This window comes from Chlorocebus sabaeus, chromosome 23, assembly GCF_047675955.1.
Source record: "Chlorocebus sabaeus isolate Y175 chromosome 23, mChlSab1.0.hap1, whole genome shotgun sequence".
Taxonomy (NCBI): Eukaryota; Metazoa; Chordata; class Mammalia; order Primates; family Cercopithecidae; genus Chlorocebus; species Chlorocebus sabaeus.
In genome coordinates this window covers 57,890,366-57,912,902 of record NC_132926.1, presented here as the reverse complement: position 1 = coordinate 57,912,902, position 22,537 = coordinate 57,890,366, and the positions used below count along the sequence as shown (strand labels likewise).

Sequence of the window (22,537 nt, the reverse complement as noted above, 5' to 3'; positions counted from 1 at the left end):
TGACTTGGGCTTCCTCTGTTTTGACATAATTCCTTGAGAAATGGTCCCCAGTAGCTCCATACTAACAGGTTCTCATATTAGTAAATCTAACAGAAATTTCATGATTATTTCCCAGTAGTTCCAGAAAAAATGTGTGAGCAGATGTTAAATGGCTGTGATGGTCACACGTTCTCTCCTGAGTAATCATTCTGGCAGGGGCTACGGTACTCCTCCTTCCAGGTCTGAGTCACCTGCCCAACTTAGAGCCATAGAGTAGAGTCAGCCATACCCAAATCATGTGGACTAAGCATGAGAAGAGTGAGAGAGGATTCACCTCTTCTAGGAAAGCCATTGTGATGTTAGAGGGGAAGGAGAAATAAATGTAGGCAAACAAAAATAACAAATGTCCACTCCACTCACTCTGACGACTTTTACAACCACTTCAGACACTATCGGGAGAATTTCTAGCCAGCTGTAAGAGCTGTGTCTCTCCCCAGATAATCCACAAAAATACAAAATGTCTGCTTTGGCACCACAGGTACCACAGATATGTTTTATTTACGTGTGGTACCTTAGACCCTATTTTCAGGCAACTGGATGGAAGGTATACCAATTTGCTAGTACTGCGATAAAAAAAATCAGACTGGGTGGCTTCAACAACAGAAATTTATTTCCTCACAGTTCTGGAGCTACAAGTCTAAGGCCACTGTGCTGGCCAGTTCAGTTTCTGGTGAGGGCTCCCTTCCTGACTGGTAGAGGACTGTCTTCTCCCTGTGTCCTCGCATGGCCTTTCCTTTGTGCTCCTGCAGAGAAAGAGAAAAAGAGAGAAAGCTGTCTTGTGTCTCTCTCTCTTATAAGGACACCAGTCACATTGGATTAAGGTTCTACCTTTTTTTTTTTTTAACCTCATTTAATCTTGATTACCTCCTTAAAGGCCATATCCCCAAGTACAGTCATATTGGGGGTTGGGGATTCAACATATTGATTTTGAGGAAACACAATTTATTCCATAACAAACAGGAAAACATTTTTATTTCACTTACCTCTCAGTTAATGTTTTCCAAAGACTTGAAGCAGTACGTTTTGACACTGATTAACTCCGGCATGTGGTGCCACTACAAATATTTTTTTAAGTGCAAGATCTAAAATATTTTCCAGTTTCCAATCCATGATATCTCAGAGGTCACATCATGATCCCAAGCACAGCCAGAATCCTATTAGTCTTCCCCTATCAATTAACCCTACAATTGTTTCCATTTAATTGTCAGGTGTTTTTTTGTTTTTGTTTGTTTGTTTGTTTGTTTGTTTGTTTTTAGATTAACAGGCCAACAACTAGACTGCTGCCTCCCAAAATTGTTTTCAGACATGAATGACACACGTACACACAAATACTTTATGGCATGCAACATAATTCTATCCTAAGCATATACTGATGTTATAACAAAGCCTGATTTATGGAGGTAATCTCTAAGTATTATGGTGCTTGATTATTTGAATTTCTTTCCACTTAAGCTGACATTAATATATAGAAAAAAGCCCAGCTGAAAACATGTGATACCTATTAAGTGAAACACAAAATATGACCCTTAAAAGCAAATTGGTTACTAATTCCTGGAGCTGAATTTATTTAAATCCCATTTAAACCAAGTACCTGTTCTAAGGAAACATTTAGAAATCAAAGTCCAGAAAACAAAAGGAAAATTCAACTCCAGCTCTAGGTTGCCTGACAAAATATTCTGACTCCAGTGCTGTGCCAAGTTCTCCCAGAATTTATAATACAGTCCTTGTTTGAGCTTCTCAGGTACTCCAGATTGGTAATGCACCAAGTCACTATTCCCTCTGTGTTTGCCAAATTGACTTCTAAGTCACACATTAGAATTCATTAGCCAGTTATTGAACTACCCCCTTGTTCCTAGTGTGCAATTTAAAAAGAATTTGCAAGTTAAAAAATAGTATAGAGAATACCTCTAAATTGTTTTTATTTTGGAAAAAAAATCGTGTCTACTTAACACATTAGTTGCTTTTGACAAGCTTTAGTTTTAGATGACTTGAGTAGAATTCGGTGTGTCATTCTTGGCATCGTGTTCTCAGTGGAACCTTGGCAATATTAACATCTCCGTCTTTGAGAAGACTAAAACTGGAGTTACCACAAATCTTGGATTAAATGTTTTTTTAGTATTTACACTCTAAATTATCCTTGTTTCACAGACCCCCCCTTTTGAGAAAAGGCACAAAAAGCAGGTGGGAGTGAATGAAAGTTTAACCCCTGAAGGCTGTGCAGACACTTAAACAAACAGAGAAATACACATTGATATGGTGGTCCAACTTAGAGTAGGTACAATTAAAAGGGGTTTTTTTTGTATTAATTGAGACAGTTTTTAGTAAGTCTGCATATATATTTATATTCAGCTCTGTAGAATACAGCATAAATTTAGAATAACATGCATCTCTGGGATTGGACTTATTTATTGCTAACATTAGTGGTATTAACAAAAGGAAAATAGCACCGAGGAGTAATTATTATGTCCAAGCTTTATGAGGCCTTTTTTTTTTTTTTGAAAAATTTTTTTCTAAACTGAAAATGAAGAGGATAACATCTTGAATGTAATACTTGACAGCTTCTATTATGGTTTCTGTCACCTTTTAGTATACTTCCTAACTGTGCATACTACAGAAAAGGGCAAGGAATTAATCAGGTTGCCAAAAGAGTTGGGTTACACAGCATGCAGAAAGCACTTCAGCTACATTATTTGTACAATTTCTGTAGGGAGTTGTGCAATAGAGGCCTTAAATTTAATATGTCTGGCCCCCTTCCACCTGGACTCAGTTCAAACCCATTGCCTGCAGCTTGCTGAATCCAGAGTGGGAAATCAGTCATTATATTAGGAACGAATGGCAAATGATTCCAATTCACATTTTTCAGCTGGTGTTTTTTAACCTAGAGCAACACCAAATTGGAAAATTCTGCAATTCTGCAAGCTGGGCATTAGATCTACATTGTAGTCTAAATACATTTCTAGTTTGAAGAAATTGACAAGATGATTTTTCTTTAGAATTTCTTCAGTTGATGTGCCACTGACAGAAATTTCAAGGTCTACCCCATCATTACCTTTTGCTGGTCCTTTGTTTTTCTCCCTGGGGGTAAGTGGTGGTGTCAGTGCAATAAACTGCAATAATCTATATAAACATTGACTCGACTCCTTTATGCTTGTGGTCACCTTAGGTAAATTGAAAGGCCATATTCAGCAAAATGCAACGTTCTTGGAGATTGTTAAAAACAAACAAACAAAAAATTCCAGGCACAGTGTCTCTTGCCTGTAATCCTAGCACTTTGGGAGGCTGAGGTGGAAAGACCGCTTGAGCCCAGGAGTTTGAGATGAGCCTGGGCAACATAGTGAGACCCCATATCTAAAAATTAAAAATAAAAAAAATTAGTTGAGCATGGTGGAATGTACCTGGAGCCCCAGTTACTCAGGAGGCCAAGGTGGGAGGATTTCTTGAACCCAGGAGACTGAGGCTGTAGTGAGCTGTGATCATGCCACTGCATTCCAGCCTGGGCAACAAAGTGAGGCCTTGTCTCATAAAAATAAATTATATTTTATTAGTAGGTAAACATAAAGGAAAGTAATGCTATATAGAAAATGAAATGAAGAAGCAAGTAATAGAAAAAGAAAGGCCGACCACTTCTTAACTGTATGAATATATGGTCCAACATGTTGGTAGCAAGGAAATGTAAAATAAAATATAAATGAGATCTCACTTTCTATTCTTCACATTGAAAACTAATATCCAGTGCTGGTGAAAATATAGGGCTACATACTTTGCTGGTAGAATAATGAATTGCTACAACCTTTATGAAAAGAATCTATCAATACCCATTGAGCTAGAAATCTCAATTTTGAAAATATAGAAAAAATGAGTAAAGTTGCAAGTACAAATATGTTTAATGCAGTCATATTCAAACTATAAAAATTATTAAAACAACCCAAAAGGCTATTGATAAGGAAATGCTTGGATAAGTTATGGTCAATATAGTGACTAGTATGCCACAATTTTAAAATGGGCACTGTAAGTATTTGTTTAGAGGCAGTTAAATAATGTATTGCTTAATTTAAAAAGCAAATTATAGAGTGTTAAATAAGTATAGCTATAGCCACCTTAAAAAAAAAACAAAATAAATTATAGACATGTAAACATGAATGTGCATTTGTGTATGTAGGTGTTTTATTAAGAAAAGTATAGGGCCGGGCGCGGTGGCTCAAGCCTGTAATCCCAGCACTTTGGGAGGCCGAGACGGGCGGATCACAAGGTCAGAAAATCGAGACCATCCTGGCTAACACGGTGAAACCCCGTCTCTACTAAAAAAATACAAAAAAAACTAGCCAGACGTGGTAGCCGGTGCCTGTAGTACCAGCTATTCGGGAGGCTGAGGCAGGAGAATGGCGTGAACCCGGGAGGCGGAGCTTGCAGTGAGCTGAGATCCGGCCACTGCACTCCAGCCTGGGATACAGAGCGAGACTCCGTCTCAAAAAAAAAAAAAAAAGAAAAGAAAAGTATAGAAAGGTATACAAAAATAGAAATAGGTTTAGAGGGAAGATAAGTGAAGAGTATTAACACTTCACTTCTATAAACCTGTATTGTTGAACTTGTTAAAATAATCATGTCTTATTTTTGTAAATAAAATTTAATAAAATTAGAAGAAGAAAGGGCAATTAATTTTAGGGCTATAATTTATAGATGTGTATCAGTTAGGGTTCTCTAAAGAAGCAGAATCAATAGGGTGTTTGTGTGTGTATGTGTGTGTGAATGTTTATATATAACTATATAATATATAATGTATAACTATAATACAATTATATGAATATATATATATATATGTAGACAGACAGATTGACAAATTTTAAGGAATTTGATTATGGGGACTGGCAAGTCCAAAATCAGCAGGGTAGGCTGTTAGGCTGGAAACTCGAGCAGGAGTCTTGAGATAGATAGAATTTCTTATTTTCTGGGCAATACCTCAGCTTTTGTTTTTATAAGGCAACTGCTGGCATGAGGCCCACCCACATTATTGATGGTAATTTTTTTATGTAAAGTCAACTGATTGTAGAGGGTAACCTTGTCTACAAAAATATCTTCGCAGTACCACCTAGATTAGTGTTTCAATAAATAACTGGGTACTATAGCCTAATCAAATTGACACATAAGACTAACCATCACAGTCTACCTCTTGTCAAATTGGCAGTCATACACATCTCCTTACAACACGCTTAATCTCCAAAATAAAAACAATAAAACAATAACAAGTCACACTTTTATTGTATCCACTAACGTGATACAACTATCTAATGTATGACAAAAAAAAAAAAAAAAAAAAAAAAAAAAAAAATACTCTTTCCCCAGAGGGATGCAAAGTCCTTGGATAATGTTCACTCTTTTCTTTGATATCGTGTAACTTAAATACTATAGTGGAAAGGTAGCTATTACTTAATATGTCTTATGTCATTATGATAAGGGGAGAGAAAAGAAAACAGAGATATTTGCCATACATACACACAAACACACCTACACATACACACATACATACACACAAATTTATAACAAAATAAGAAAATAGGCAGGGCATGTTAGCTGACAGCTGTGATCCCAGCACTTTGGGAGGCTGGGGCAGGTAGATCACTTGAGGTCAGGTGTTTGAAACCAGCCTGGCCAACATGGCAAAACCCCTTCTCTACTAAAGTACAAAAATTAGCTGGGTGTGGTGACACTCCTCTGTAATTCTGGCTACTCAGGAGACTGAGGCATGAGAATTTCTTGAACCCAGGAGGCACAGGTTTCAGTGAGCCAAGATCACAGCACTGCACTGTAGCCTGGGTGAAGGATTGAGACTCTGTCTCAAAACAAAACAAAAAAAAACCCACAAAAATAAGAAAATAAGGTGAAAGGCTTATAACAATTTCAATTTTCATTTATGAAAATGTTCACATGGTTTTAGCTGGTATTTAACTACCTTCCTCCACTATGCCCTTTACCTGGTGGAGTGATACAAACTTCTATTCCTAAAGGATCTAGGTCATTAATAGTGCTGCCTGAATTGTGATGTTGCAGGTTTCCATTAACATTAATCACAAGGCATGATAATACTAAGAGATGCCCTAAGGGATCGCCTGTATTTTAGACATACTCTTCCTCCTCTCCATTATGTAGTAGCAGGCCAATTTTCCCTTGGTAATCAGGATCAATCACATCAGTCAGTATACAAACAGGTAAACTTTTTGCCTGTTGAATCAGAAGCATGAGGACCCAAAGTGACCAGTGGCTGTCTTAACATCCAGTTCGATAGAATCATTGTTTTGTCTCCTGGTGGAAACATTTCTCCCTTTGGAACTAAGACCTCTAAGGCCAGCAGACTATGAGGTCTTGGAGACAGGAAATAAAATGTTGCTAGTGTGTCACCAGGGGTAATGATCAGTGGTGCCACTCACATTTCCACTTATTTCTTTGATTTCTGTACTCATGAATCCTGGCTACAGGAGAAACAGCACCAGTTCTTGGATGCTGATTTAGAGCATATACAGCCTCCTGAAATACACTGGCCAAGTTCTGCACAGTATTGTCACCCAACTGGCATTGTAATTGAGTCTTCAAAAGACTATCCTACCATTTTATCAAGTTAGCTGCTTCAGGATGGTAGAAAACATAGTAAGACCAGTGAATTCCATAAGCATGTGCCTGTTGCTACACTTTACTTTCTGTGAAGTGGGTGGGTTACTGGATCAGAAGCAATGCTGAGAAATGCCATGATGGTTTATAAGTCATCCCGTAAGTCCACAGATGGTAGTTTTGGCAGAATCAGTGCATGCAAGGAAGGGAATTCTGTATCTAGGGTGTCTATTCCAGTAAGATCAAACCACTCCCCCTTCCATGATGAAAGCACTCCAATATAATCAATCTTCCACTAGATGGCTAGCTGGTCACCCCAGAGAATGGTGCCTTATTGGGACTCAGTGTTGGTCTCGGCTGCCGGCAGACTGATCACTAGGTGATGGCTGTTGTCACATCAGCTTTGGTGAATAGAGGTCCATGTTGCTGAGTCCATCCTTACCATCATGGCCACTTTGTTCATGAGCCCACTAGGCAATGGCAGAAGTGGCTGGAAACAGAGGCTATTATCCACAGAAAGAATTGTCCTATACACTTGATTATTAAAATACTCCTTTGCTGAATTTACTCCTTGGTGAGCATTCACATAGCACACAATATCTTCACATTTTTGCTCATTCAGAGAGGTTCTCCAAAAAAGCAGAACCAATAGGATGTGTGTGGGTGCATATGCCTCTTCTCCAAGCCTCCTTGTCACCAATTTTTGAATCATGTTTCTTCCAAGTTCCTGACCATCCAGCTAAAACATTAGCCACAAGTCATGAATTGATACATACTTGTACTTCTGCCATTTCTCCTTCCAAGTAAATGAACAACCAGGTGCATTTCTTGAGGTTCTGTCCATTGTGGAGATTTCCCTTCACCATTGTCCTTTAGGAATGTCCTATAAAGGACTATAGTGCTGTAGATGTCTATTTTGGGGTGATGCCTACATATTGTACAGGACCATCTGCAATCCAGACTTGAGTGTTTTGCCTCTGCAGTCATTGATTTTAGGGAAAATCCCCTAAGACCATAGCTATGGACTGAGAAAGAATATATTGTAGCAGGTGTGGAGACCATGGACATTGGGGCCACTTCTTCATGAAACTTATGGCTTGGTGAGTCAGATAACACTTAGTTCATGATGGGCAATTCAGATGGCGTGTTAACTTGGTGGCCCATGGTCAAGCATTCTGTCTCTATTAATGCCTAGTAGTGGGCAAAAGCTGCTTCTCAAAAGGAGAGTATTTATCTGCAGAGGATAGCAGGTCTTTGCTCCCAAATCCTAAAGGCCAGTGCTGATTTACCTATTGGGGTCTGCCAAAGACTCCAAACAGGTCTCTATCTGTGACTAACACTTCAAGCACCATTAGATCTGCTGGGTCTTATGGCCCAAATGGTAAAGCAGTTTGTGCAACAGAATGGACCTGTTGCAGAGCTTTCTCTTATTCAGTGACCTACTCAAAACTGGCAGCTTTTTGGGTCAATCAGTAAATGGGCTACTGTAATACACTCAAATGAGGAATATGTCGCCTCTAAAATCCAAAAAGGCCCACTAAGCATTGTGCCACTTTTGGGGTTGTAAGAGGGGTCAGCTACAACAACTTCTTCCTCATCTTAGAAGGGATATCTTGACCTGCTCCACAGCACTGCACTGCTAGAAATTTCCTTGTGGTAGAAGGTCCCTAGATTTTTTGAAACTTATTTTTCACCCTCTGACTTGCAAATGTCTTACCAATAAATCTAGAATAGTTCGGCTTCTTGTTCACTAGATCTAATCAGCATAATGCCATCAATGTAGTAGATGAGTGTGATATCTTGTGAAGGGAAAGGCAATCAAGATCTCTGCACAATAAATTATAACAAAGGGCTAGAAAGCTGATATGCCCCTGAGGTAGGACAGTGAAGATGGGTTGCTGGTTTTGTTAGCTGAAAGCAGACTGCTTCTGGTATACTTTACTAACAAATAAGAAAAGACATTTGTCAAATCAATAGCTGCATACCAGATACCAGTGCATACATTACTTTGTTCTAGCAATGAAATTCATCTACCAGAGCAGCTGCAATCAGAGTCAGCATCTGGTTAAGTCACTGTCATTCTCCAAAATTTGTCTTTGGTACAGCCCAAATAAGCAAGTTTGATGGGGATGTGGTGGCAATCACTACCCCTTCATCACTCAAGTCCTTGATGGTGTCACTAATCTCTGCAGTCCTTTCAGGATTGCAGTATTGCTTTTGGTTTACTATTTCCTAGGTAGAGGCAGTTCTCATGGATTGCACTTGGCCTTTTCTGCATAATAGCCCTCAACCCACAGGTCAGGGAGCTAACATGGAGATTCAACCAGTTATCAGGTATGTTCAAATTATGTACTCCAGAGCTGGGGAAATAACCACATAATGAGTTCAGGGATCCACTGGATCCATTGTGAGATAGATCTGAGCTAAAACTTCATTGAACACTGATCTCCATATTTCCCTACTCGAACTGGCAGACCACAGTAACATTTTGGGTCTCCTATAGTTACTGCCAGTTTATAGCCAGCTTCCAGTAATACCTGAAATATCTGATTATTTCCTTTTTCCCAGTGAACAGTCACTCTGGTAAACAGCTATAGGTCTCTTTGGGAAAGGCTGGAAGAAAGATTAATAGTATAAGTTTTTGGCAGTGTAGTGGGATCCTTCCTCAAGGATCCTCAGCCTCCTCTTCATTCAAGGGGTTCTGTTCTGCAAACTTGCTCAAGTCTGGGGATTGATAGAGGGGTCATGACTCTGTTTTTATTACTCAAGTTAGACTTTTGTTTACTTGAGCTAAAACTCTCCACTTTTACAGATCAAGTAAGAATTGAGTAGGCTTCCTACCTATTTCACTTCTAAGAAGACTATGATCAACTAGCTAATGTCACAGGTCTCTGTGAGTCAGATTATTATGACTGCCGCTCTGATACTGCTGTCCATTATGATATCCATGCCCAACTTGCCTTTTGAGATTGAATGTCACCACTTTGCCCCTGCAACCCCAGGGATCCAATTATTCCCATTTTATTTGGGCTTCTTAATTCAGTAGTAGCAGTTCCCACTATAATTTCTAACCTACAGAAAATAGCAATCACAAAGCTCTTCGAGGATATTGGGACCCACTTCACAAATTTATTATTCACAGTCATGGTGAAAGATATATCCCGTGGGCCATTCTTGGGTGGGCGAGCAGGTCTTAAATGATAAATTTACCCTAAAATACCCCAAATCCTGAAGCCTTTGATTCTTTCCTCTAAATATACCATGGCAGTTTTGTCATGTCAACTGTACTTAGAGTGGGGCACTTTTGGTCTATGTTTCAGCCAACCCAACAAATAGCTAAAACCCTTTCTAATCCCCCAAGCTGCAACATTAAACTCAGGATATCTGCTCAGTGAGAGCATATCAAAACATTTGGCCTGATCCAACTTTATGCTTCTTCTAGTATTATTCCACACCCTTCATATCCATTCCCACATGTATTCCCCAGATTCCTGTCTGTATAAATAGAAAATCATGAAGCTGTTTTTGAGGGTAGTGCATGTCCTTATGGGCCACGCATTGTACCCCACCCTTTCAGGCCTGCTGGAACTTGAGTCAAGTTACAGGTCTAAAAGCAAAAAGGATTGGTGTGGATGGTCCCTGAGGAGAATCAACAGAAAGCCAGAACCTTGCTTCTTATTGGTTTTTGATTCGGAGTATCCAATGGTGATATTTTGCCTATCTCTATTGCTATATCACACTGTGGACTATCAGTGCCCTCTTTACTAGTGGAAATAATCATTAGTGTCTTTCAATATAGTCAGATTAGAGAATTAATTACAGGAACTCCAAAACATTTCAAAAAATTCATCCTTAAGATCTTGTTCCTCTATAACCACTATTAGTACTGAAATCTGTATCAGTCAAGGTCTCCAGAAAAATAGAACCAATAGATTAAGGTCAACATATAGATATATATGTGTTAACCACTTCTACAGTATACATTCATTGCAACATCTAGATGAGCATTCGATTAGATTATTGGGTATTACAGCCTGGTTATGTTGGTATATAAAACTAACTATCACAAAGGTGATTACCAGTAGCTTTTATTAGAGTATTATGCTTGACTTACACCTAGGGTGAACTTTCCTGAAATGATCTAGACTGATCTAAAAACAATCTTGTCTCAGTCTAACTTGGACATTTTGAGGATGGGAGTGGGAAGGCAACTTGATTATACCTAAAACTTTTTAAAGTAAGAAATAAAAAAAAAAAGAGTTAAGAGGTCAATCAGGTTGGCCAATTTATTTGGTAGTTGAGGAGCTGAAGCATTTTTTAATCCATTAATATATACCCATTATGGCTGTGTGTTCTAACCTTTCTTAGCCATTAAACCAGAGTTCAGAATGCCTGGATTTAACTTCTAGCTCAGCCACCTTACTTAGGTAGATTACTTCATCTCTATAAACCTTGTTGGAAACATCTCAGGGTTAGACTTTAATCTATGCATTTCTATCTCTCAAATTCATAATGTTTTAACAATTTTAAAACAAATATCAAAATAATAACATATATATATAGATCTGGTGCAAAATTTGCTTTATTTCCAGAAGACTTGAAGAATTTACATGTTTTCTTCCAACACGCTTTTAAAAACAGAATAGCAAATACAAATATACTCTCATTGGAGGAGGGTTGATGAGATTTCCCAGGAGTGATGCTCTGCATTCTAAATCCGAGGCATCCTAACAGGTCCTTTGTGCCCTTGAGTTAAGGTGGGAGTCTATGACATTTGGTATAGAAATTGTTGCCTTTGCCAAACGAAAATGAAATTGACCTATTGGCTGCACAGTTTACATTCTGAATTGTGTTCCCAGGAGTACATAGCCTATACTTTTTTTCTGTTTTCTTGTAGTAACTTAAGAAACAAGTTTATAAGTTGCCTAAAGAGTCAAGACTGCTGTTGTAAGATAGAGGTTTTCTTGAAGGAAAACTAACCCTTCTAGTCATTAAGTTTTTGTCATAATACTCTGATAACCCGCTCTGGAACAATTAGAGCACTTTCTACAAATATTTCTGGAGGCCTTGAGAGAAAATAACTTTATATTCAAATAGAATGTAGTGGAATATTTTGAAATATAGCCGCTTCACCCTTAACATCAAATAAGTTGCTGTACCAAAACAAAAATAAAAGCATGAGATTTCACCATGAATTTGAGACCTGTGGCACTATTTTCCAGTGGTATAACATTAGAGTTCACTTGGTTCTTCTGAGTCTCAATTGTCTCATACAACAATGGTATAAAAATGTCTACCTCTCGGCCGGGCACGGTGGTTCAAGCCTGTAATCCCAGCACTTTGGGAGGCCGAGACGGGCGGATCACGAGGTCAGGAGATCGAGACTATCCTGGCTAATACGGTGAAACCCCGTCTCTACTAAAAAATACAAAAAGAACTAGCCGGGCGAGGTGGCGGGCGCCTGTAGTCCCAGCTACTCGGGAGGCTGAGGCAGGAGAATGGCGTAAACCCAGGAGGCGGAGCTTGCAGTGAACTGAGATCCGGCCACTGCACTCCAGCCTGGGCGACAGAGCGAGACTCCGTTTCAAAAAAAAAAAAAAAGTCTACCTCTCAGTATTTTTGAGATAATCTTAAAATGATGTATATGAGAGAGTTTTATAAACTTCACAACACTGGCAATATTAAGAGTTCTCTGACAATCATATGCTCTTATAAATTCAGAACAATTTTCAAAAGAAGCAGATGCTATTTGAGAGAACAGAATCACAACACTATCTTCTTAAAATGAAATCCAAATTTCACGGACATAGTAACATAAATCCACAAGTGTTTATCTCTAGAACCACTGAAATGGGAAAAGATTATCAGTCCTTTGTGCAAAGAATGTCTGGTTACAAATTCAGAAGGGTGCTGAAATGTCAGTTTTACATATCTATTTCTGCTAGGCAGAGAGACTAGTCAGGAGATAAAGGACAGAGTGCTGGAAAACTTGGGCACAGCTTTTATGGAGCAGGGAGGAAATATGAAGGTGGGAGCATCACAGACCGTTCTAATATGTGGACTGTCAGTAAATGTCAAGACTCCAACGGAAACGTCTTAGTACCGATAGCATCTGTTTCCCCAGCTGGTCCTCAGCCTGAAATTATAAAGAAAACAATGTGGTGGCAGGAAAGGATCAGTTTGGGAAAGATTAGATTCCACTTCCAGAGCCATAGAATCAACAGGAAGTTCCTGCATGTGATCTTTACTCAAAACTACAAGAGGAATCCAGTGGAGTACATTTGTTCTGAAATTTCTTTAGCTTGGCCCAGACTACCTGCCCTTCTCCTTAGATATAGGACTATTTTAAATGATGATATTTAGTAAATGGCATCTCAAATGTACTGGTAATTGAAAATAAAAACCTGGATATCATTCTTGAGACCACCTCTCAAATAGTTCTCAAATGGGTCCACTTCTCATCGTTTCCACCTCTACCTTTCCAGCCTAGCCCTTTCCTGGGGGTGAGAGATGTAGCATTTGAGCTGGATTTTCAATAATATAAAAGATGTCAACAAGATGGAGAGGGGAGGCAGACAAGGAGTTCCAAAGTCAAAAGAGAACAAAGACATTTTGGTAACAAACTGGAGCTAGAATGCAGAAGGAAGCATAAATTCTGACTGCTGAAAATCTTGAATGCCACATAAGGATTTTGGACTTTATACAAGAGACAAAAAGGGTCATTTGGAGTCTCTGAAAATGAATTTGGCAGGATTAGAACTATACGGCAGATATCGTAAACCAGTTTTTGTTGTCCATTCATCTATCTACTGATAATAACACATTAATTATCCTCGATGTAATGTTTCCTTGCCCTTCTCCTAAGCTGTGTGCTTTGGGTGGAATTCATTTTACTCCTAGATCCATGGGTAACTCTGTGACTTAGACTTGGCACCTCCAAAATTGTTTTCCCTGATCACTAAAATTGGTTCTGAATGGATGAGTGATCTGAAAAGCCAATAAAAGGCAATGGGACTTTTGTTGATGCTATTGTGGGGCACACTGTCTTTTTTGTGAGACCCAAATCCAGGAGGTTATAGGTTGGAGGCAGGTATTTATGCAATCATGTGGAGCCTGGAAATGAAGCCCATGTGGAAGAAAATAGAGCCTGGGTCCCGGTCATGTTATCTGAGCTGCCCTCAAAACACCCAACCCTTGAGCTTTACATGTTACCTAAGTCACTAAATTCTCTTCCCTTTAGTTAGATTTTCTGCCTTTAGCAACAGAAAGAATCCTGACTGAAACTCCAGTGAGAGAGATATGTACAAGGCTAATGATGTAAGAATACAGATACCAAAGGGGCAAGAGTAAAATCTGATATATGGGGAAAGGGATCTTAAGAGAGGATAATTTTTATGGTTTTCCTTATTGTCTATCTACCCTATCTAACAGGGTTAGCACTGTTTTTCATCAACACAAGGGGGACTGTTGTTTTCCTCTTATGGCTCTCACATGGAACCTTCACAACTGTTTAAGAACATTAAATATTAGGATAAGTTTTCATTTGATTAGAAAGTTCTGTCTTTGTCTCCCTCTTCCAAATTATGATCAGATATAACACTCACACAAGAATAGGCTAACTCACTTATTTATACACGTTTTTAAAATACTTAAAATATTAGGAAGCTTAAGTGAAAGAAGATAAGGCTATTAGGACAAAGTAGATCCACTGCGACTCATAAAGCACAATTTTATTTGTCAGGGAATGTATGTAATTGATGCAGAGTAAATCTTTGTTGAGAAATAGCAGCTAACACTTACCAAACATTATGCTCTGAGATTCTTATATATATTAACCAGTTTAATCCTAATTAAAGCTCTTTCAGGAATATACTTTTTAGTTTAGGTTTACAATTCAGGAAGCTGAGCACAGATAGGATAAATACCTTGCCCTAAGTTTTAATGATGCCAGAATGCGAAACTGGATAGTTTAGCTGTAAAACCACATGTTTAAGCACTGTACTTGGAGTAAGTGAATAAATGAATAAACAAATAGATCGTCCCTTCTTCTTCCTAATGCTGGAAAAAACCTGGCAATTGGATGGTGTCTTTGTAACAACTCAGTTCAGTTGCTCTTCAATAGAGTCATATTCTTTTAATTCCTCAGTTACTACCTGATAATCAACTAGAAACTTTGGGGAAGCTGTATTCTCTATTTCCAATCTCCCAATACAATTTTGTGCACTGAAAAGACCATTTACTCAAACAAAAACTTGTTAAATGCTAGTATCGTAAAGTGGAGGACTAAGCATTATTTCCTGTATTATCTACTTGCAGTAAGGGAGTTGTTGACTCCCTGAGAGTATTTGCCTAATTATGGGTTTGATATCTAGTACTCGTAGCATTTTCTGCTCATGTTGAAATGGATGCCAGGCAGCACCTGTGTGTTTTAGATGAAAGTCTTGCCCAGGAACCAGTGACAATTTGCCCAGCCCATATTTATAGTCTACAGTATTAGGTGGGATGGGTGGCACTGTAATCACTAATCTGACATGAATTAACACTTACCATAATGGCACAGGATTTACCACTTGAATTTGCACCTGAGTTTGTGCCTCTCAGCAACATAGAAATGCTAATCATATCTCATACAGATAGCAATTTAAAAATCAATCTCTGTGTTCATGAAAATATGACTTAATTCTTGGCTGATGTCACTATTATGGGAGGGATAAGATCAACTTCTATTCAAAACTCAGGTCATTTATGCATTTAATTGCAAAATATCTCACTGTCACAAAATACCTCTCCTCCCTTTGTAGATGCATCCTTTTGTGTTCATTGTAGTTCTTTCTGCAGCCTTTGACATGGGCAGGCAACTACCTCTTTGCTTTAAAACATGATACCTTTAAAAAGCATTTAATTGACAATAATTGTACATATTCACTGGGCATATAGTGATGTTTTCAAATGTACAATGTGAAGTGATCAGGTCAAGTTAATTAGCATATCAATCATCTCAAACATTTACAATTTCTTTGTGTTGGGAATATTTGCTAACTATAGTCATTTTACAGTGGTTTAGAACACTAATACTTATTCCTCCTACCTAACTGTAATTTTATATCCTTTAACAAATCTCTCCTTAACCCTACCTTCCCTCTACCCTTCCCATCCTCCAGTATCTTCTGTTCTACTTTATACTTCTATGAGAGCAACTTAATTTAGCTTCCACATATAAGTGAGAATATGCAATGTTTAACTTTCTATTCCTGGCTTACTTCACTTAACATAATGTCCTCCAATTCTATCCATGTTGCTGCAAATGACAGGATTTCATCCTTTTCATAGCTGAATAGTATTCTATTGTGTATACCAGAGTTTATTTATTCATTTATCTGTTGTTGGATGCCTAGGTTGAATCCACATCTTGTCTATTGTGAATAGTGCTGCAATAAACATGGGGATGCAGATGTCTCTTTGATATTAACATTTCCTTCCCTTTGGATAAATTCAGAGTAGTGGGACTGCTGGATCATATGGTAGTTCTATTTGTAGTTTTCTGAGGGACCTCCATACTGTTCTGCAGAGTGGCTGTACTAGTGTGTATTCCCACTACAGTGTATAAGAGTTCTCTCTTCTCTGCATCCTTGTCAGCATTTGTTATTTTTTGTGTTTTAGGTAATAGCTGTCCTCACTGGAATGTGATGATACCTCATTGTGGTTTTGATTTGCATTTCCCTGATGATTAGTGATCTTGAGTATTTTTTCATATATTTTTTGGCCATTTGTATGCCTTCTTTTGAAGAATATCTGTTCAGATTACTTGCCCTGTTTTCAATTACAGTGTTTAGGTTTTTTGTTTGTTTGGTTAGCTTTTGCCATTGACATGCTTAATTCCTTGTATATTCTGGAAATTAGTCTCATGTCAAATAAGTAGTTTGCAAATATTTTTTCTTATTCTATAAGCTGTCTTTTCATCCTGTTAATTGTTTCCTTTCCTGTGCAGAAGATTTTTAGTTTGATATAATCCCTTTTGTCTATTTTGCTTTGTTGTTGTGCTTTCGAGGTCTTATTTATATAACCTCTTTCCAATCCAACGTTCTGAAGTGTTTCTCCTATGTTTCCTTCTAGTAGCTTTACACTTTTAACTCTTAAATTAAAATTAAAAATTTTTTGTATATGTGAAAGGTTGAGGTCTAGTTTCATTCTTCAGCATATGGATATCCAATTTTCTGAGCATCACTTATTTAAGAGATTGTCCTTTCCCCAGTGAGTGTTCCTGACACTTTTGTCAATAATCAGTTAGCTAGGAACACGTGGATTTATTTCTGGGTTCTCAATTCTGTTCCATTGGTCTATGTGTCTATTTTTTATGCCGATATCATTCTCAAAGCCTCAGCTTTCTAGTACATTTTGAGGTCTACTAATATGATACCTCTGGCTTTCTTCTTTTTGTTCAAGATTGCTTTGGCTATTTGGGGTCTTTTGTTGTTCCAAACAAATTTTAAGATTTTTTTTTTTCTACTTTTGTGAAGAATGTCATTGATATTTTGATAACAATTGCATTGAATCTGTAGATTGCTTTGGGTGGGATGGTCATTTTGATAATATTAATTCTTCCAATTCATTAGCATGAGATGTCTTTGCATTTGTTTGTATCCTCTTTAGTTGCTTGTAGTTCTATACAAAACATCAATGTTTTATAGTTTGCCTTGTAAAGGTCTTTCACTGCCTTGGTTGAATTTATTTCTAATTATTATTTTCAGGGTAGCTACTGTAAATGAGATTGCCTTCTTGATTTCTTTTTCTTTTTCTTTTTCTTTTTTTTTTTTTTGAGACGGAGTCTTGCTAGGTCGCCCTGGCTGGAGTGCAGTGGCCGGATCTCAGCTCGCTGCAAGCTCCGCCTACCGGGTTTACGCCATTCTCCTGCCTCAGCCTTCCGAGTAGCTGGGACTACAGGCGCCCGCCACCGCGCCCGGCTAGTTTTGTGTGTGTGTGTGTTTTTTAGTAGAGACAGGGTTTCACCGTGTTAGCCAGGATGGTCTCGATCTCCTGACTTCGTGATCCGCCCGTCTCGGCCTTCCAAAGTGCTGGGATTACAGGCTTGAGCCACCGTGCCCGGCCTATTTCTTTTTCAACTAGTTCATTGTTTGTGTATAAAAATGCTACTAATTTTTCATATTAATTTTGTATCCTGCAACTTTACTGAATGTATTCATCAATTCTCAGAGTTTTTTGGTAGAGTCTTTGGGGTTTTCTATATATAAGACCTGTATATAAGATATTGTTGTCTGCAAAATTTGACTTTCTTCTTTCTTATTTGGATGCCCTTTATTTCCTTCTCTTGCCTAAATGTTCTGGCTGGAACTTCCAGAACTATATTGAATTACAGAGGTGAGAGTGAGCATCCTTGTATTGTTCTAGTTCTTAGAGAAATAGCTTTTAGACTTTTGATGTTAGCTATGTGTTTGTCATATATAGCCTTTATTATGTTTATGCACTTCACTTTTATACCTAATTTTTAAGTTTTTATCATGAAGAGATGTTAAATTACATCAAAAGCTTTTTCTTTATCTATTGAGAGGAACATTTTTTTTTTTTCCTTTATTTTATTAATGTGTATATAACGTTTGTTGATTTGTATGTGTAGAACTATCCTTGCATTCCTGGGATAAATCTCACTTGATCATCTTATATTATCTCTTTGTTGGATTCAGTTTGCTAGTCTTTTGTTATTATTTTTCATCTATGTTAATCAGGGATGTTTTCCTATAGTTTTCTATTTTTGTTGTGCAGTTGTCTGATTTTGGTATCAGGGTTTATACTGGCCTCATAAAATGAGTTGCAAAGAGTGCCCTCTCCTTCAATTTTTTAGGATAGCCTGAGAAGAATTGATATTAATTACTCTGTAAGGTTTTGATAGAATTCAGTGGTGACGCCATTTGTTTACGGACTTTTCTTGGTTGGAAGACTTATTATTACTGATTGGTATATTCTAGTATTCTGTTTTTTCTCCTTGATTCAATCTTAGTAGTTTGTGTCCAAGAATTTATCCATTTCAAATTTATTGACATGTAATTGTTCCCAGTAGTCTCCAATGATCTTTTGTGTTTCTGTGGTGTCTGTTGTGACATCTCCTTTCTTATTTCTGATTTTACCTCTTTGGATCTTCTTTCCTTTTTTCTTAGTTACTCCAGATAATGGTTTGTTATTTCCCTTTATCTTTTTTATAAACTAGCCTATTGTTTCCTTGATCTTTTGTATTTTTTGTCTCAATTTTATTTCTGCTCTGATTTTTATTATTTCTTTCCTTCTTCTAATTTTGGGTTTGCTTTCTTCTTCATTTTTTTAGTTCTCTGTGATGCATTGTTAGCTTATTTATTTGACATCTTTCTAGCCTTTTGATGTAAGCATTTATTACTATAAATTTGCCTCTTAAAACTGATTTTCCTGCGTTCCATAGTATTTGGTATGTTGTGTTTCTATTTGCATTTGTTTCAAGAAATATTTCAATTTCATCCATAATTTCTTCCTTCATCCTTTGGTTGTTCAGGAGCATGTTGTTTAATTTCCATGTATTTGTATAGTTTCAAATGGTCTTCTTGTTATTAATATCTAGTTTTATTCCACTGTGGTTGGATAATATGCTTGATATGATTTTGATTTAAAAAAAAGTTTTAAGACTTGTTTTGTATTCTAACTTATGGTCAGTCCTGGAAAATATTCCATGTCCTAGTAAAAACAATGTGTATTCTGCAGCTGTTGGGTGAAATGTGTTATAAGTGTCCATTTTCCCTATGGTGCAGTTTAAATTCAATGTTTCTTTGTTGATTATCCATATAGATGATCTGTTTAGTGCTGAGAGTGGGGAATTTAAGTCCCCAACTATTATTGTATTGGGATCTATTTTTCCCTTTGGATTTGATGTTTGCTTTATATATTTGGATACTCTGGTATTGGCTGCATCTGAATTTACAGTTATTATATTTTCTTGTTGAAGTGATCCTTTTATTATTATATAATGTTTTTCTTTGTCTCTTTTTACAGCTTTTAACTTGAAGTCTGTTTTGTCTGATATAAATATAGTTACTCCTGTTTGCTTATGGTTTCTATTTACATTGAATATCTTTTTTCATCCCTTTACTTTCAGTTCGTGTGTCTTTCTAGGTAAGGTAAGGTAAGTTGACCAGCTTAAGGGCCGGTTCATCCTGGGTGGTAAGGCAGACTGTTCCTCCAGCTAGAAGTGCAGTGGTGAGAATTGTTTTCTGTGCTTTGCAGGACCAGAGTCATAGCTGATCCTTGGCCCAAGTTCCGCATAGCTAGGGTTATGGCATTCAGGTACCCTTGTGGGTTTGGCATGATAAAGATGGTACCGCAATGCTGGAGAGGTGCCGTGGCTACTGGCTCCAGGGCAGGGCACACTCCAGAGGTGGCTGTGGTCTCAAGATGGAACCAGGTTGCAGCTGCTTGGCTCACAGGGTGTGGGGGGTGGGGTAGCGAGTACACACCATGTGCTCCTAATTTGGAACAAGGCAATAGCATGAAGTCCTGACAGCTCTCCAAACTCAACTCAGGGATTTTGAGGACTGTGGGATTCTCCTGTTGTAAAAATTGTGGGTGTTTGAAGTGGCAATGGGGGTTGGTGAAAATTTTCTGCTTATCTTTTCCTTGCAATGGGGAGTCCTTCCTGACTCTAGGCTGATTATATTTGGATGGGGTTGATGGGGCTGCAGACACCAGGTGACTCCATGCTGCCCTCCTGTACTTCCAATCACCTCAGGTGCCTCTCCACTTCAGTACTCTCCCATTGATTATCCTGTCAAATCTTAGCTGTTTATTTGTTCCCTTAGTTCTTGCTTGCAGACCAGCTATCTCTAGTCAGCTACAATGCCAGCTATCTCTAGTCAGTCATCTTGCTGATGTCACTCCAAGACATAGTATCTTGAAGCCTTTCCTTAGAAGCATCAGAGGAGATGCTAGAATTGTTTATTTGTTTATATCTTTAGATAAAAATAGCTCAGTATTAATGATTGAAAAAAGATTTAGTCCCATCCACTTTAAGGTCATGTTTTTGTAGCTCCTCAGATCTTGGCAGTATTAACAACTTCAGCACTTATATTAGACTATATAAAAAAAGCAAAGCACTTTTTAGGTATTTATGTTTCCCTTGCTGAAGTTTTGAAAACATTTTGGTTGTCTCCCATGGGATGTAATTTCCAAATTCTCAAATTACCCTCTGTTGCTTCCTTTTCCAAAAGATAAAGAGCTACATTGCATGCTTCTTTCTCAATACTGTGTACAGTTAATGACATTTCTAAAACAAGATTTTTTTCTTCTTTTTCGTTTTCCCAGATGCAGATACAAGTGAAGGATAAAATTTACCAAGTAGTGTATCGAGTGTCTATTGCTGAGTCCTCAAAAGCTATGCATCACTTCGAAAAGTAAAAAGATCTTACTCTTTTAGCATTTCTTCTCTTTTAACTCTCGGATAATCTCATTTCTCTGAGCATTAAGAACATAAATGTAGTGTCTACTTATATATAATGGGGTCATCTACTTCTGACATCCTCATATTGGTTGATTTGGTAAAGAGCTGCTTGAACTGTCCTTATATTGAATCCATTCAGCAACTCTTACGCCTTGTCATAGTAGCTCAGACAATTTCATCCAGGGCAGAAAGAAGGTTGATGGAATTGGATCCTTTCACTCTGACACATACTTCTTGAAAAAGTTTCTAGAGTGGGTATACACAATGTGTATTTCTGGTCTTTTGTCTTGATGCATTTTCCTCATTATCTTTATTTTCATATGTGTAGTCAATTAGACAAAGTTCCTGTTCTTTGCACTGCTATATTCAGTTAACTGTTGACTATTTCATTAACCCTCTCCTTATGGGCCTAAAGTAGGACTGTACGTTTTTTGAATAATATGGTTTTCCCAACACTTTCCTTTTCATTAATATCTAATTGAAAGTGCTTCTTTATTTTCTGGCAGTGCCATACACTTTTTTGTTCTATTTAGAACTTTTCTTTGCTGTATATGTTTATATATTTTATTATTACTGTCATGAGCAAGCAGAGTCCAGGAATTCCCAGGGGATGAACAGTCTATAGTACATCTCTTTTAAAAATGGGATATGGCAAAAGTTCAGATTATTGTTTCAAAGCAAAAAGTCAAAAGACTTCACTGGTACTTGAAGGGATAAAGCAAAGAATATGGAGGTGAGGGGTGGAGATATCAGACCTAAATTACACATTTCATCTTCTGGAAACCTCAGCCAATCCCTTCTTTCTTCAGAATCTCATTGAGCAGACTATCAAAGACCCATCTCCCTCTGAGCCTTCCTCAGTAATATCCTCCTTGCCTTTTGAACTTACCAACTTTAATCCTGGCAGTAGTATTTACCCTACCTTCCTGAGTCATTCTATGGACATTGTCAAGGTTTGTTTCTCTTTCCCACTCCACTAACTAATGTGTATATAAGTTGATAGTTTATACATTCAGTGTGTCCTTTGGTTTAGTTCTTTGTGCTTGTGTCTAAATGTATAGCACATTTGTCTATCAGACATTCAATGTGTCCTTTGGTTTAGTTCTTTGTGCTTGTGTCCTAATGTATAGCACATTTGTCTATCAGAAATGTTGAGCAAGGGGAAAAAAGCAATCAGAAATCAAGTTTGATTTAGTTTAAGTTGACATTTGTAAAAATAAAGAGTTGAGCCAGGCTGTGGACAAAGTAGAAGGGAGTCTGTCTCCCCTTCTTACTTTTTATATTAGTCAGTAAGGGGAGTAAGGCAGTGAGAAGTTAGAGATCTCTATTTTAGACTGTAAGCTTTTGGGGGAGTGCAGAGTAACACTTTTAAAATACATTGCTTATCTTTTAGAATGATACTTGGAAAAATGTTTCCTTTAATATCAC

The 22,537-nt window shown here is 37.7% G+C and overlaps 1 long non-coding RNA gene across 1 annotated transcript in view; it reads right to left on the bottom strand.

Moving 5' to 3' along the window:
* Positions 1-555: 555 nt before the first annotated feature.
* Positions 556-22,537, bottom strand: part of LOC140709920 (uncharacterized) — a 269,429-nt gene continuing 247,447 nt past the window's right edge. Inside the window, exon 4 of the long non-coding RNA XR_012090701.1 lies at positions 556-782. This is a non-coding gene — a long non-coding RNA (uncharacterized lncRNA). The remainder of the gene's footprint in view (positions 783-22,537) is intronic.